At 36.9% G+C, this 14,757-nt stretch overlaps 1 protein-coding gene and 1 long non-coding RNA gene across 2 annotated transcripts in view; both read left to right on the top strand.

Annotated features, from left to right (window-relative positions):
• Eip93F (Ecdysone-induced protein 93F) overlaps positions 1–14,757 on the top strand; it is a 586,579-nt gene that overhangs the window by 234,815 nt on the left and 337,007 nt on the right. The window lies entirely within an intron of this gene.
• LOC142221960 (uncharacterized) lies at positions 12,779–14,552 on the top strand. The gene is made up of 6 exons (XR_012718232.1): positions 12,779–13,188; positions 13,310–13,371; positions 13,543–13,606; positions 14,003–14,068; positions 14,198–14,273; positions 14,368–14,552. It is a non-coding gene; the product is annotated as an uncharacterized LOC142221960 (long non-coding RNA).

The raw sequence follows: 14,757 nt of genomic DNA, 5'->3' as shown, positions 1-14,757 counted from the left end.
CCCATTCTACTGCTGCCAAACCTCTAGCTCCATTCTCATACCGACGTTGTTGTTGTATAATTTTTACAGTTTTTGTAAAAAAGTTTCGTATACTCGAAAAGAACGACAAACGAAAAACAAAACCAACCAGGAACCGTTGCAAAAAAAGTTTCCTCGTTTCGTTTCATTTTATATTTTGTTCATTGCTTCTATTATGTTTTTCCATTACGTCCTTTTTTTCTTGCATTTATGCTTTTTCCCTTAAATGCCGGGAGGAGAAGCACTGGCCCCAAAGGATGGGAGAAATAGTTTTATCTTTGAGAGAGAGAGAGAGGAGAATTTGGGGAGATCAAAAGTTTTTGGAATGACGCGGTATTACTTTGACGATGGTGATGATGATGTTGGTGACGACGTTGGAAATAACTTGGATATTCTGGCGTTTTTGGATGCTTAGCATGAGTACACAGAAAAAAAAAATTTATTAGGTTAAGTTGTTACATAAATTTTTGTGTTGAATTGATACCCACTTAGACCACTATAGATCCATTTTGATTCCTCGATGTAAACTTTCCAGCTTCTGCTTCCCCTTTAAAGTAGTTTCAGAACTTCCACTAGTCCGTCTTCTATAAAAGAAATCTTAGGCCCTGATGAAGGCAAGTATGTTTATCAAACTGCACTTCCGCAGATCAGTGAGAGCCTTATAGAAAAAAGAGACCAGCATCTTGTTTCTTCTAAAGGATAATGCTGGACATTGACATAGGAAGCGGTACGAGTCTTCCGTAACTTCCGGATCCAGACACCATCTACAGATGTGTGTTATTTCCTGTTATAATGACAATGTACTCCCGCAGATCAGTGAGAGCCTTATAGAAAAAAGAGACCAGCATCTTGTTTCTTCTAAAGGCTAATGCTGGACACTGACATAGGAAGCGGTACGAGTCTTCCGTAACTTCCGGGTCCAGACACCATCTACAGATGTCATCATCTTCAAGGTATAGTCTTACCAAAGGCCGTAATTCCTCTCTGTTCATTCACATCAAAATTTTGCAGTTTCTTCGGTTCTTTTCGTCCCATATCAACTTGGTTTGCTCGCAACCTTACGAAGAGACCCAATGTCTTTGCAATAGTTCATCATATTTGACTTCTATCCTGTAAAGATAAGAAGATAGTTGAGGAATAATTTCCGCTATGACATTGTTCGTTCCACGAGCGCCGGTCTTAGCCTGCACATGCGCCTTCTCATTTCCCATTATTCCACAGTGCCCAGATACCCAGCACAGACTTATTGTATGCTGTTCCGTGAGAACCTTGAGTTTTCTACGACATCGGCTGACTACTTTAGACCTTATGTCAGCGCTGCATAAGGCTTTTATAGCTGCTTGACTGTCGATGAAGAAGCTGATATCGCTTCTGATTAACGACCTCATCAACAGCAGCTTTTGTGATCGCAGAAATCTCCGCCTGAAAAATACAAGCTCTTAAGTATCATATGCTGCTTTTCTTACGTGCAAATCTAGTGAGCAGTACCTCCAAAGCGGCAGTATCTGTGGTCCTCATAGCGCTTGTCATATAGATTCGATTTATCCTATTTATTTCCGACATATGGTTTTGGTGGCTCACAATTGGTCTTACAACCGCGGTATAAAGCCAACTAAAATGGGAAGGCCTCATTTCCCATTTATCCCCGATCAATTTCTGACAAGAGTACAATGCCCCATAGGCCGTCTTTATGCGATCTGCGTTATTCTCAATTCAGTTCAGTTTGGAGTTCCAGAGAACTCCCAAGTACCTTGCTGATATTAATATATTTTCTTGGAAATTATGATTGTTATTTCAGTAAAGATGTTATGTTTAGCGAGAAAACAAAATTTTTACAGCAAAACTATTATATGTTCTCCGTGAAAAAGTAGCATAAATGCTCTTGAAATAAGTTTGGGGTTACAAGCTTGCAATAGCATTTTTATCCATTGCATTCAGAAATAAGTATGATAGGTTAGGTATAGTGGCAGTCCGATATTTCAGCCTCACTTTGACTATTCGGTCCATGTGATATGAAAGTGGTGAACTTTTCTCTTATCCCTGAGTGCTGCCCGATTCTATATCTAGCTCAATGACAAGGGACCTCCCTTTTATAGCCGAGTCCAAACGGCATTTCAGATTGTACAGTTGTCTGCATTTGATACAATAGGTAGAGATCAAACAGTGCCGGAGATATCACCCTACCCTGGGAACTCCCTGTTTCACTCTACTAGGTCTTGACTTCCTACCCATAAATTCCACATACGGCTGCCACCGGCACAGATAATTACCCAGCAAAAAATTTGGAAGTTCTTCCAAAGGCACAACTTTAAAAGCACTTCCAGAAGATGCACTCCCAATGATGTTATTTATTTTAACTACCCAGGTAGTTCTTTTAATTCAATTTTTTATAACTAGGTTTTTTCATACCTTTAATGGATAATTTTAACTTTTTTGTTTCAAAGAGGTTGCAAGCAGAGTAAGAATTCATAAAATGGTACAAATCATTTAAATTTTGTCGAAAAAAATGCTAAATCCAATCTGAACAAATGTGAATTTTTGAAAATATTTGAGGTCTAACGTTTCTGGAGCTCACTGAAGCGGTAATCTGTGTATTCTCTGAAGTCTTCCCAGTTGGCTTTCTTTCGCTTGATGAACACCCGGCGGTCAGAGATTAAGAAATCGGAGGGTCGCTTATTGGTGAGAATTATGGAGAGGTGGTCTGATCCCAGTGAAATGATGTGGTCTGATCCCAGGTGGTCTGATCCCAGCCAGGATACGTCATTTATCATACCAGGTGACGCTAAAGATATATACGGTGAACTGCTGCAATCACAAATAACTTTCATAGAGTCCTCTTGGTTCACCGTGCAAAATGTGGGACCATCTAACATATCTGCCCGGCCAAAGCTATGTCTCTCTTAATTGACTGTAATATTAAAGCCAGGCCACCACCAGCACTTCTTGTACACATTGTATCCATCACAATGGCGCAAGCTACAGTTGTCATTCAGCTTCGTCTCTGGGAACGATGCGACCCTAATTCTCTTCCGATTCATAAAGTCTAAAATCTCACTAATTTTACCTCGGAGCCCGCTGCAAAAAAGATGCTATTCCGGAACAGGGCTACAACATTATTGAGTGTAGGATGGTGCATCGGAGAATATTGTTGCGCGGGAGTTGTCGGAGGGGTCACGTAGTCTGATGACCCACTGCTGCTGTCGTTGGCACAGCATCCTGCCACTCCTGCAGCGATGTTAGGCCGGAGCAGTTCCGGAAGTGCAACCTCTGGCACTGGTTACACCTCACCGAAACCGAACGATGCACAGTACCATGGTCCGGAGTATCTCTCCATCTATCAGACCAAAAGCATGCGGAGAAGGCTCCCCGGTATGCACCTCCTCCAACACAAAAAAACAGACGAAAAAATAGATACACTGAGCGGCTGCCACGCTGGCCGATGAGTATGACCCATCAGGTCAATCCGGTGCATGGAACCTGCCGCCGTGGGATGGCGTTGATGATAATGGCGTATGCCGCCGTAGGCTAGGTTAGGTTGTAGAGGATGACATCAATTTTTGTGTTGAAATTGATGTTCTCTTAGACCAGTATTGGTCCATTGTGATTCCTCGATGTGATCTTTCCATCTTCTTCCTTCCGATGGGGTCCGCTTTGTCCCAGAGCTTCCTCCTGCTCGTTCTCTTTGAAAGAAATCTCAGAACAACCAACCAGAGGCCCTGATGAATGCAAGTATGTTCCTTAAGCTGCACTCCCGCAGATCAGTGAGAGCCTGAAAGAAAAAGGAGCCCAGTATCTTGTTTCTTGTAAAGGATAAAGCTGGACATTGGCACAGGAAGTGGTACGAGTCGTCCGTAACTTCCGGATCCAGGAACCATCTACAGATATCATCGTCTATAAGTCCTATTCTTACCATGTGTTTCCCAAGTATGTTACGTCCTGTTATGATACCAATCAGTGGCCGCAATTCTTCTCTGTTCATTGACATTAAAATTTCGCAGTTCCTACGTTTCTTTTCGTCCCATATCAACTTGGTTTGCCCGCAACCATCCGAAGAAACCCAGCGTCTTCGCCATAATTCGTCATATTTGACCTCTATCCTGTAATGATAAGAAGATAGTGGAGGAAAAACGTTCGATAGGACATTATTCGTTCCACGAGCGCCCTCCTTAGCCAGCACATCCGCTTCCTCATTTCCTATTATCCCATAGTGCCCAGGTACCCAGCACAGAGTTATATTATGCTGTTCAGTGAGAACCTTGAGTTCTCTACGACAGCGGCTGACTACCTTAGACCTTATGTCAGCACTGCACAATGCCTTTATAGCTGCCTGACTGTCGATGAAGAAGCTGATATCGCTTCTAAATAACGGCCTCATCAACAGCGACTCAGCAGCCTTTGTGATCGCAGAAATCTCAGCCTGAAAAATACTGCAATCACTATCCAGCGTGTAAGACTTCCTTATTTCTAGTTCAATAACATATAGATTCCGATGCCCTAGTTCACTACAATAGATTCTGTATGCCGCCGTAACGGTTGACGATTGCTCTCCGCTCAAAGTCATAGGGTCAAAATAAATACCGAAATTAATCTGAAGACAGTAATGAAGCATTGAATGTAACATACATTCCGACCGGAAACCATGGACATTCCAACAGAACTCAACTCAGGGCTGTGGATCCGAAGTCGGAGTCTTGCAGTCTGAGTATGAAGATTTTGCGGAGTCGTAGAAACGTAGTTTTGGAGCCACCGTTACGTAATGGTTAGGTTAGGTTATGTGGCAGCCCGATATATCAGGCTCACTTAGACTATTCAGTCCATTGTGATACCACAATGGTGAACTTCTCTCTTATCACTGGGTGCTGCCCGATTCCATGTTAAGCTCAATGACAAGGGACCTCCTTTTTATAGCCGAGTCCGAACGGCGTTTCACATTCCAGTGAAACCACTTAGAGAAGCTTTGAAACCCTCAGAAATGTCACCAGCATACTGAGGTGGGATAATCCACCGCTGAAAAACTTTTTGGTGTTCGGTCGTAGCAGGAATCGAACCCACGACCTTGTGTATGCAAGGCGGGCATGCTAACCATAGCACCACGGTGGCTAACCTAACCTACGTAATGGTTAGCATGCCCGCATTGCATACAAAGTGTCGTGGGTTCAATCCCTGCTACGACCGAACACCAAAAAGTTTTTCAGCGGAGGATTATTCTCTCTTAGTAATGCTGGTGACATATCTGAGTGAGTGGTTACACTGCAAACGCCCTTCAGACTCGGCTATATAAGAAGGTCCCTTGTCATTGAGCTAACCATGGCATCGGGTAGCGCTCTTATCACTGTGGTATCACAATGGACTGAATATTCTAAGTGAGCCTGAAACCTAGTTTGGCAAAATCAAACTTTGAAAAACCCTCTGTCATTCCGTTTGTAACATATCAAAATATTGCTCTCAGACCCCATAAAGTATATATATTTTGTGTCGTGGGGAAATTCTGAGTCGATCTAGCGATGTCCGTCTTGATCGACTTAAAACTTCGTACAAATAGTTGTTATCGACTTAGATCAGATGGTATTGCAAATGGGCTATATCAAACCACTTTTAGGTATAATCCCCATATATACACGGAGCCCTATATTTCATTTCCAGAACCTCTTCGAAGTCCAAATTTCATACGAACCGGTTTAAACTTGTTACTCGGTGTTAGCCTGCGGCCTCTAACAACCATACGGAAATTGGTCCATAACTGTCAATAATTATGTATAGCTTCCATATAAACCGATATGATATGATTTCCTACTCCTCCTGTTTGTGCAAATTTCATCCAATCCGAGTGAAATGTGGTACGCGATATCAGTATATATCTTCTACTAATCGGTAACAAATAAATCCATATCGGTTCATCCGATCCTGTTGAAATTTGGCCTTCTAATTGCCATGTGAAAAAAAAAACTTCGTACGCAATCCATGGTGGAGGGTATATAAGATTCGACCTGGCCGAACTTACGTCTGTATATTCTTATTCATCATCGAAAATTAATTTTTCGTTCTGTGTGTTGATTTTATTAGCGATTCTTTTTAACCAAATTTTTTTTTATGTGTGTATGTATGGTGGTAGTAGTGTAGTAGTGGTAGTAGTAGGAGTAATGGTTCAACACTTTGTTTGGAAGGGTGTTTGTTAGAATGAAGGTGTGAGTCCTTGAGGGTGGTGACCATCTGAAATTGTGTTATTTCGTATGACTAGCTGCATCATTGGCTGTTTGGGCCACCATTAGGAGGGCCACAGAGACACACACCCCACCATCCCTACTACTCTTCTTGTGTTATAGCAGCTAGATTTTGGTTCTTCCTTTGCAGCTACAACGTTGATATTTTTTATGGCAATTTCATTATCCTTGTTGCACTGTCGACAGACTGCCATGTGGGTGGGGGCGTGGGGCAAGGGGGATGTATTATAATATCTACAGAGTAGTTTAGTCAAAAATTGTTGCTATATTTTAGACCATGGCACTTCACTACTTCTACTCTTCCCGTTTTGTGGGCCCAGATCATGGTGGTTTTGTTACTTCCCACCGTTGGTTTTTTTTTCTAGATTTCGTCCAGAATCATGAGTTTTTTGTTGTGTGTCTTTTTCGGTTGTATGCTACTCTCTTGCTGCTGCCTGTTGAGCACATCTATGTGGTCTATGGCGCCGATTGCATGAATGTCTGGCTGGCTGCCTGGCTGTTGCTTGCTTTTGGCATTGTGTGCAACAAGTGAGTTTGGCAATAGCTGGCATCAAGGCAACAACTATTAGAGAATTTGCAGCAATTCGTGAAATTCATCGTAAAATTCGTCCTTCATTTCGTTGGCATCATCCTTGTTGTTGGTCCTTAATATCATCATCATCATCATCGTAGTCGTCGTCATTGTCGTAGTTGTAGTCGTGACTTCGCCGAAACGAAACTATTCTGTGAGACATTTACGAAAACCATTTGTGATTTTCAGTGGGTGTCGGAGGGCATTTGGCCTTTCTTTGGTTTTTGCAAACTAAAGAAGGCCACTAACAACAAAACCAACAAGCACTACGAAAACATTTGCCAACTTTTGGTGTTGGTCTTATTCGTTGTTTGCCGAAAAAAAGAAAACTGAAAAAAATGCAGCGTAAAAAAGCTGTTACAGTATTTGTGACCGGATGCAAGCATTTTTGTTCCTGTTTGGTTGTTGTTGTTGCTTTTTAGTCTTGGTTTTTTTGCATAGCCAAAACTACGCTATACTAAAAGGCTGTGGCTGCATTCAGCATCCGCCACTATGACTTTGTCAACAATAACTGGGTGTTGTTAGTCTTGAAAGCAACAGGCTGCTGGAGGCACGCACAACTACTTGAGGAACTAAGAGGAACTTCTCAAAAGTTGACTTCCTGTGTCACTTAGATAGAGATGGTGTGGCGCATTGAATTCCTGTGCTTTGGCTTTGGCCAAGAGTGTTGACACATTAATATCATTAGCATCAATTGTGGTAGCAATTTGTTGAACATTCAACAGCAAACAACTGTTGCTCCCTTTTTGGTTCACTGACTATAACGATAGTTGATGATAATTGACAAGAATTTTAAAGGAAATTGCTTTTTTAATAGAAAAAAAAAAAAACAAACAAACAAACACAAATCAAGCAAAAGGAGGACATTTGTTGGATAACACACACACAAACATAAAGTGAAAGAAATTTAAATTAAATAATTAGGCCGGTATTCTAGAAAACGGTGTTAAGATCTCTTCTAACTGTGTTCTGGCATGTAAAGTTGATATCAACAAGAGAATTAATAATCAGTGTTGAACTTCCGTTTCCGTTCTAAAGAAATCCGATTTAACTCCATCTATGGACTAGATATCTTTCAATTAAGTGTTAAAAAAATCATAGTGAATTATTCCAGAAAATTAAAACAAGAAAATCATAAAAGAAAAAAAATACAATAAATAGTTAAACTAATAATAATAAATTAATATCCAAGTGAAGAATACAGTTATACGGTTTATATAACATAAGCTAATATTAACGACCATATGGTGTGTAATCAAAAACAAAATTATTAATTAATAATATACTTAAATAATCATCCAATCATCCAGCAATTTATATAATAATACAATGTCAGAATCCATTAAAATTTATGATATATGGTGGTAAGTTCTTTATAACTGCTTAGTGTTGTTTTTTTTTTTTTTTCAACAATAGACTGCTTATTTTATTATGATAATATATTTAATAATGGCAACATAAAAGATTCCTGTAGCAAATAAGTTTTATAAATGATAAATATTAATTGCTAAAAAATGCAAAATAAAAATTTTAAAGATTGCGTTTTCAATCCAAAAAGTGAGCAGTGAGAAAAATCTAAAATATCCCCAACTACATACACACTGAAAAAAGTCATTTTCTTTTGTAAGGAACAAGATTTTTGATAAGCAAAGTTTTCTTTTGATACAAAAACAAACAAATTAAAAAAAGATAAAGCCTTCTGATAAATTCGAAATTATTTATTCTTAATGCAAATGCTCTATAACAACAGAAAATTGTGCAAAATGCCCAAAAATTTCGGTTCGGAGAAAAGAACATTTTCATTGGGTGTACACCCAACCTGAGGAAAACGGGCATTGCAAACGTTGATCTTTATTTTTATAGCCTCCACCATAGGATGGGGGGTATATTAACTTTGTCATTCCGTTTATAACACATCGAAATATTGCTCTAAGACCCCATAAAGTATATATATATTCTGGGTCGTGGTGAAATTCTGAGTCGATCTAAAAATGTCCGTCCGTCTGTTGAAATCACGCTAACTTCCGAACGAAACAAGCTATCGACTTGAAATTTGGCACAAGTAGTTCTTATTGACGTAGGTCGGATGGTATTGCAAATGGACCATATCGGTCCACTTTTACGTATAACCCCCATATAAACGGACCCTCTAAGAGAAGCAAAGTTCATTCGATCCGGCTGAAATTTGGTACATGGTGTTAGTATATGGTCTCTAACAACCATGCAAAAATTGGTCCGCATCGGTCCATAATTATAAACAGCCCCCCGATTTGGCTTGCGAAGCCTCTAAGAAAAGCAAATTTCATCCGATCCGGCTGAAATTTGGTACATGGTATACTAACACCATGCAATGATGACCAGGCAAAAATTTATCCACATCGGATTAATTATACATAATTATATATAGCCGCTATATAAACCGATCACCACATATGACCTCCGGAGCCTCTTGGAAGACCAAAATTCATCTGATTCAGTTGAAATTTGGTACGTGGTATTAATATATGGCCTCAAACACCCATGCAAAAATTGGTCGAAATCGGTCCATAATTATATATAGGCCCCATATAAACCGATCCCCAGATTGGACCTCCGGAGCCCCTTGGAAGAGCAAAATTTATCCAATTCAGTTTGGTACGTTATGTTAGTATATGATATCCAACAACCATGCAGGAATTGATTCATATCAGTCCATATTTCGATTGTGGATGACAGTCTTTCGTAGAAGTTTCCACGCTGTCCATGGTGGAGGGTACATAAGATTCGGCCTGGCCGAACTTACGGCCGTATATACTTGTTATACCCACCACCATAGAATGGTGATGGGGGTATAATAAGTTTGTCATTCCGTTTGTAACACATCGAAATATCGATTTCCGACTATATAAAGTATATATATTCTTGATCAGGGAGAAATTCTAAGACGATATAACGATGTCCGTCTGTCCGTCTGTCTGTCTGTCTGTTGTAATCACGCTACAGTCTTCAATAATGAAGCAATCGTGCTGAAATTTTGCACAAACTCGTCTTTTGTCTGCAGGCAGGTCAAGTTCGAAGATAGGATATATCGGTCCAGGTTTTGATATAGTCCCCATATAAACCGACCACCCGATTTGGGGTCTTGGGCTTATAGAAATCGTAGTTTTTATCCAATTTGCCTGAAATTTGAAATCTAGAGGTATTTTATGACCATAAAGAGGTGTGCCAAAAATGGTGAGTATCGGTCCATGTGTTGGTATAGCCCCCATATAGACCGATCTCCCGTTTTTACTTCTTGGGCTTATAGAAACCGCAGTTTTTATTCAATTTACCTGAAATTGGAAATCTAGAGGTATTGTAGGACCACAAATACGTGTACCAAAAATTGTGAGTATCGGCCCATGTTTTGGTATGGTCCCCATATAAAACGATCTCCCGATTTGGGGTCTTGGGCTTATAGAAACCGTAGTTTTTATCCAATTTGTCTGAAATTGGAAATCTAGAGGTATTTTAGCACCATAACGAGGTGTGCCGAAAATGGTGAGTATCGGTCCATATTTTGGTATAGCCCCCATATAGACCGATTTCCCGATTTACTTCTTGGGCTTCTAGAATCCGTACTTTATATACAATTTGCCTGAAATTGGAAATTTATAGGTATTTTAAGACCATAAAGAGGTGTGCCATAAATGGTGAGTATCGGTCCATGTTTTGGTATAACCCCCATATAGACCGATATCCCGATTTTACTTCTTGGGCTTCTAGAATCTGAGGTTTTTATCCAATTTGCCTGAAATTGGAAATCTAGAGGTATTTTCGGCCCATAAAGAAGTGTGCCGAAAACGGTGAGTATCGGTCCATATTTTAGTATAGCCCCCATAAGAACGATCTCCCGATTTAACTCCTTGGGTTTCTAGAAACCGTAGTTTTTATCCGATTTGCCTGAAATTGTAAATATTCTGGTATTTTAGACTCACAAAAACGTGTATCGGATTAAGTTTTTATCGGTCCATTTGGTAATGCCTCCATATAGACCGACTTCACTTCTTGAGGGCATAGAAGGCGCACAGATCATGAAAATTGCTTGAAACTCAATGTAAAATTTCCAGATTTTACTTCTCGGGTGAAAATCTACATTATTATTTTATAATTTTTTTGCACACTTACAAGAGATGTTAATGATTCCTCTAAAACTCAAACAAAAATGGTTCTTATAAATTCAGAATCTGTTCAGAACTTGTTTTCATATCGATTTGTTTCAGCATCGAATTTTTCCGAGTCAAAACAACCAGTAGGGTAAGTGCAGCAAATGTGGTATAGGCTGGTAATGTGGTATAGAAGCTTTTTTTTCTATCTAACAACATACGAATAATTAAACCAAGCTGAATAGATTGTGGCTGTCAGAAAATGTAGCAATCAAAGATCAATTTGATTTTTGCAACTCTTTCTTTGTGCCAGTTGAAAGAATTCACATTTACCTGTGCTCGAAGGTTTTTTTAGGTGAATCTTAATCATTTCGTTTTTGTGAAGATATATTTTAAATTTATTAAATTTCGGATGTAAATAACTGACGAGTACTAAATAAGCATAAAATGTATGCAATTGCGACACACATATTGCATTTTTTTTTTTTTACAAAAAAATTTACATTATGGTGTACCACATTACCTGCACATTTTATGAATTCGTGCTTAATGTGTTTTTTAATAAATTCGCAAATATATCCGAAATTATGAGTTTCTTATTTTTCGTTCACAGTTGCGATGGCTAACACTAGAAAAATGAATGTGGTAAAATCTCATCCTTGTCGAAGAAAAACAAAAAAATTGGCTTTCGAAAAACAAATGGGTATACCACATTTGCTGCACTTACCCTATAACATATAGCCCCCATATAAACCGATCCCCAGATTTGACCTCCGGTGCCTTTTGGAGAAGCAAAATTCATCCATTCATGCCATATTTAGCCCCCATATAAACCGATCCCGATATTTGGTTTTGGAGCCTCTTGGAGGAGCAAATTTCATCCGAGTCAGTTGAAATTTGGTACATTGTGCTAGTATTTATATGGCCGTTAACAACCATGCCTAACTAGGTCCATATAGGTCTATAGTTATATATAGCCATCAGATAAATCGATCCCCAATCACACAAAAATTGGTCCATATCAAGTTCATAATAGCCCCTCTACGTACCGTAGAAAAGTCCATATCGATTCTTAATTATTTGTAGACTTACCTATACATAACTGTTTTGTCTAATATATACCACGTACACAGAAAAAAAAATCTCGTAAAATTAAGAAGATTTTTACAATAATTTATTACAAGAATTTTCTAGAATTTTAGTTCATTTTTCGTATCTTGAACGAAAATTAACTACTCGAAAGGAAATTTTACAAATTCTAAGTAGCAATCGTTTAGTTCATGGCCTACAAAATACGATGGAAATTTCCTTAAAAAATTTCTTAACTGGTAGTTAAAAATTCGTTTGTCATGCTATAAAACTCCTTGTGAAATGTAAAGTATTTTCTAAATAATAAGTGCAATTTACTATAAGATTTTTTTGTATGAGAAAATATTTTTTTACGAAAAATGAACTTGAAAGTGGATAGCAATTTCTTACTGACTATTCCTATAGTTAATAATTGTTGGTAAAAAATTACACAATGAAATATTTTTAGTTCACATGTAATTAAATTTATAGACATTTTCGTCAAAAATGGTAGATAACATTTCATGAAAATTTTGCAAATTTTAAGTTAAACGTTTCATCGCTCATAAACTGGTGTGCCTTTACGAATATTATTCTTAGAGTAAATTGTCAGCAGATGCGATGAACTAATGCATAGTACAGAAATCTTTATCGGAATAGTGGAATGTGATTAATGTAAAGATGATGTTACTTGAGTTTTGTTGTGTATACATGAGCGTGGGGTTGTTTTTATTTTGTTCATTTAGTGGCTTGTGTGTGTGTTTGTTATTCGTTGATGGTTTTTGGCTGGATGAGGTGTTGTTTTCAATAAAGGCACATGTGTTTTTGTTGTTGTAGGAATGTTTTGGCTTTGCTTGGTTTTGTTTGGCATGCTTCAGTTGTATAGTTGGCGTTGGCGTGGGCTGTTGCATCTTTTAAGTAGGTATGCAACAAGGGAATATAAAGGCATGGAATATTTTGGATTTTTGAGTCATATATTGGTGTTTGTTTATTAAACCTTTTAAATGAAAGTTATTAATATTTTGTCGGTAGTTTAGAAAAAAGTTATTAAGAATATTTAGTAAAATATGTTGAAATTGAAAGTGTATTGAAATTTTCATTATTCAATGTAAAAAATTAATATTCAATTCCAGATGAATTTGGAAATTTTTTGTAATATCTCAGCGTATAGTTTATTCATAAATTGGTAAGTATTTTTTTAATATGGCTTTCTTTTGAAAAGAATATTTTTTATGTATATTATTATTTGTTAATTATTTTTTTTTTTTTTTTGGAAACCAGTTTAATGTTTTTCTTTGTTGTAAAAGCGATATTTAATTTCAGAGCAACTCCAGACGGATTAAAACAAATTTAAAAAGGTAGAGAATTGGTAAGTTTTCTTTTAAAAATTGGCTTTCTTTCAACTAGAATATTTACGTTTTTATGACCTTTTTATCATCAAAATTACAGGTTTTTAATACCTTATTTTAGTATTTCTTTAATTAATTTTTTTGGAAACTAATGTAATATTTTTAATGTAAAAATAAATATTTAATTTCAGAATAACCCCTTAAAATTTTGACAAATTTTTAGTACTCCTTTGCCTGTAATTTAATAGTGAATTGGTAAGTTTTCTTTAACTTTCTTTTAACCCTGGACAGCCATCCTTATTTTTTGTACATTAACGTCATCCTTCGTCATTTTGACTACGGCTGATTTCAAGACGATATAATTTTCATCGTGAGCGAAAAAGTGAACCAAACTTGAATTTATTTTCTTATTCAATTTGGTTTTAAGTAGTATAAAACAAAAATTCATAAAACGGTCGAATTAGTATAACTTAAATTTACCATTTCCCAATAGACTAAAATGCATTTTAAATCGAAAATGAAATTACGTGTCGTCATTTTGATGACTGTCTAGGAATATCAAGAATATTTGGTTTTTTATGCATATTATTATTTTTTTCATTAGATTTTTTGAAAAGTTATTTAATAATTTTATTTAATATTTAATTTCAGAGTAACCCAAATAAATTTGGACAACTTTTTATATTTCCACTCAGCGTAGAATTTAATAGAGATTTGGTAAGTTTTATATTAAAACTTTGGCTTTCTTTCAACTAGAATATTTATTTTATTATATCTTTCACATCGATAACAACACAGTTTTATGAGTTTATTTAGAATACTTCATTATTTCTCTAATTGTTTCAGGTACAAATTTTATGAGATACGTTTTCCAAAGAAAAGTTGAATTCCTTACACCATTTGATAAAATGCCCCAAATATGGTAAGTTACAAGCTAAAATGAAGAACTAAAAATTATATTTCATTACATGGTATTAATTTTTAACAATTTTCATTATTGTTTCCATTTTTTCCAGCAAGATATGTGAAAAAATTACCTACGATGAATAAAAAAAGGATAAGTCAAAATGTCCAAACAGCGGGTTCAAATGAACTACTCTCTTTTCCATGTGGTCATAATTTTTATTCACAAAAAACATTGTATTAAGAACTTTCATCATAAGTTTTTATAATAAAGTACTTTTGCTTAAAGATAGTTTAATTTTAATGTATGAAAATTCTCATAACAGTAAAACGGTTTGTTGTTCCTTTAATTATTTAATTTCTCTATACTGTGGAATGATTGATTTAAAAATAGTCTAGTCGTCGACATTTTAAAGACACTGTTAACCAATTTTTATTATCGGGTTTCCCACAGAATAAGCAAGTAAACCAAAATAATACTGACTTTTTAACTTGGTAGGTGT

Source organism: Haematobia irritans, chromosome 1 (assembly GCF_050003625.1).
Source record: "Haematobia irritans isolate KBUSLIRL chromosome 1, ASM5000362v1, whole genome shotgun sequence".
Taxonomy (NCBI): Eukaryota; Metazoa; Arthropoda; class Insecta; order Diptera; family Muscidae; genus Haematobia; species Haematobia irritans.
This window is presented reverse-complemented; position numbering and strand designations above follow the sequence as displayed.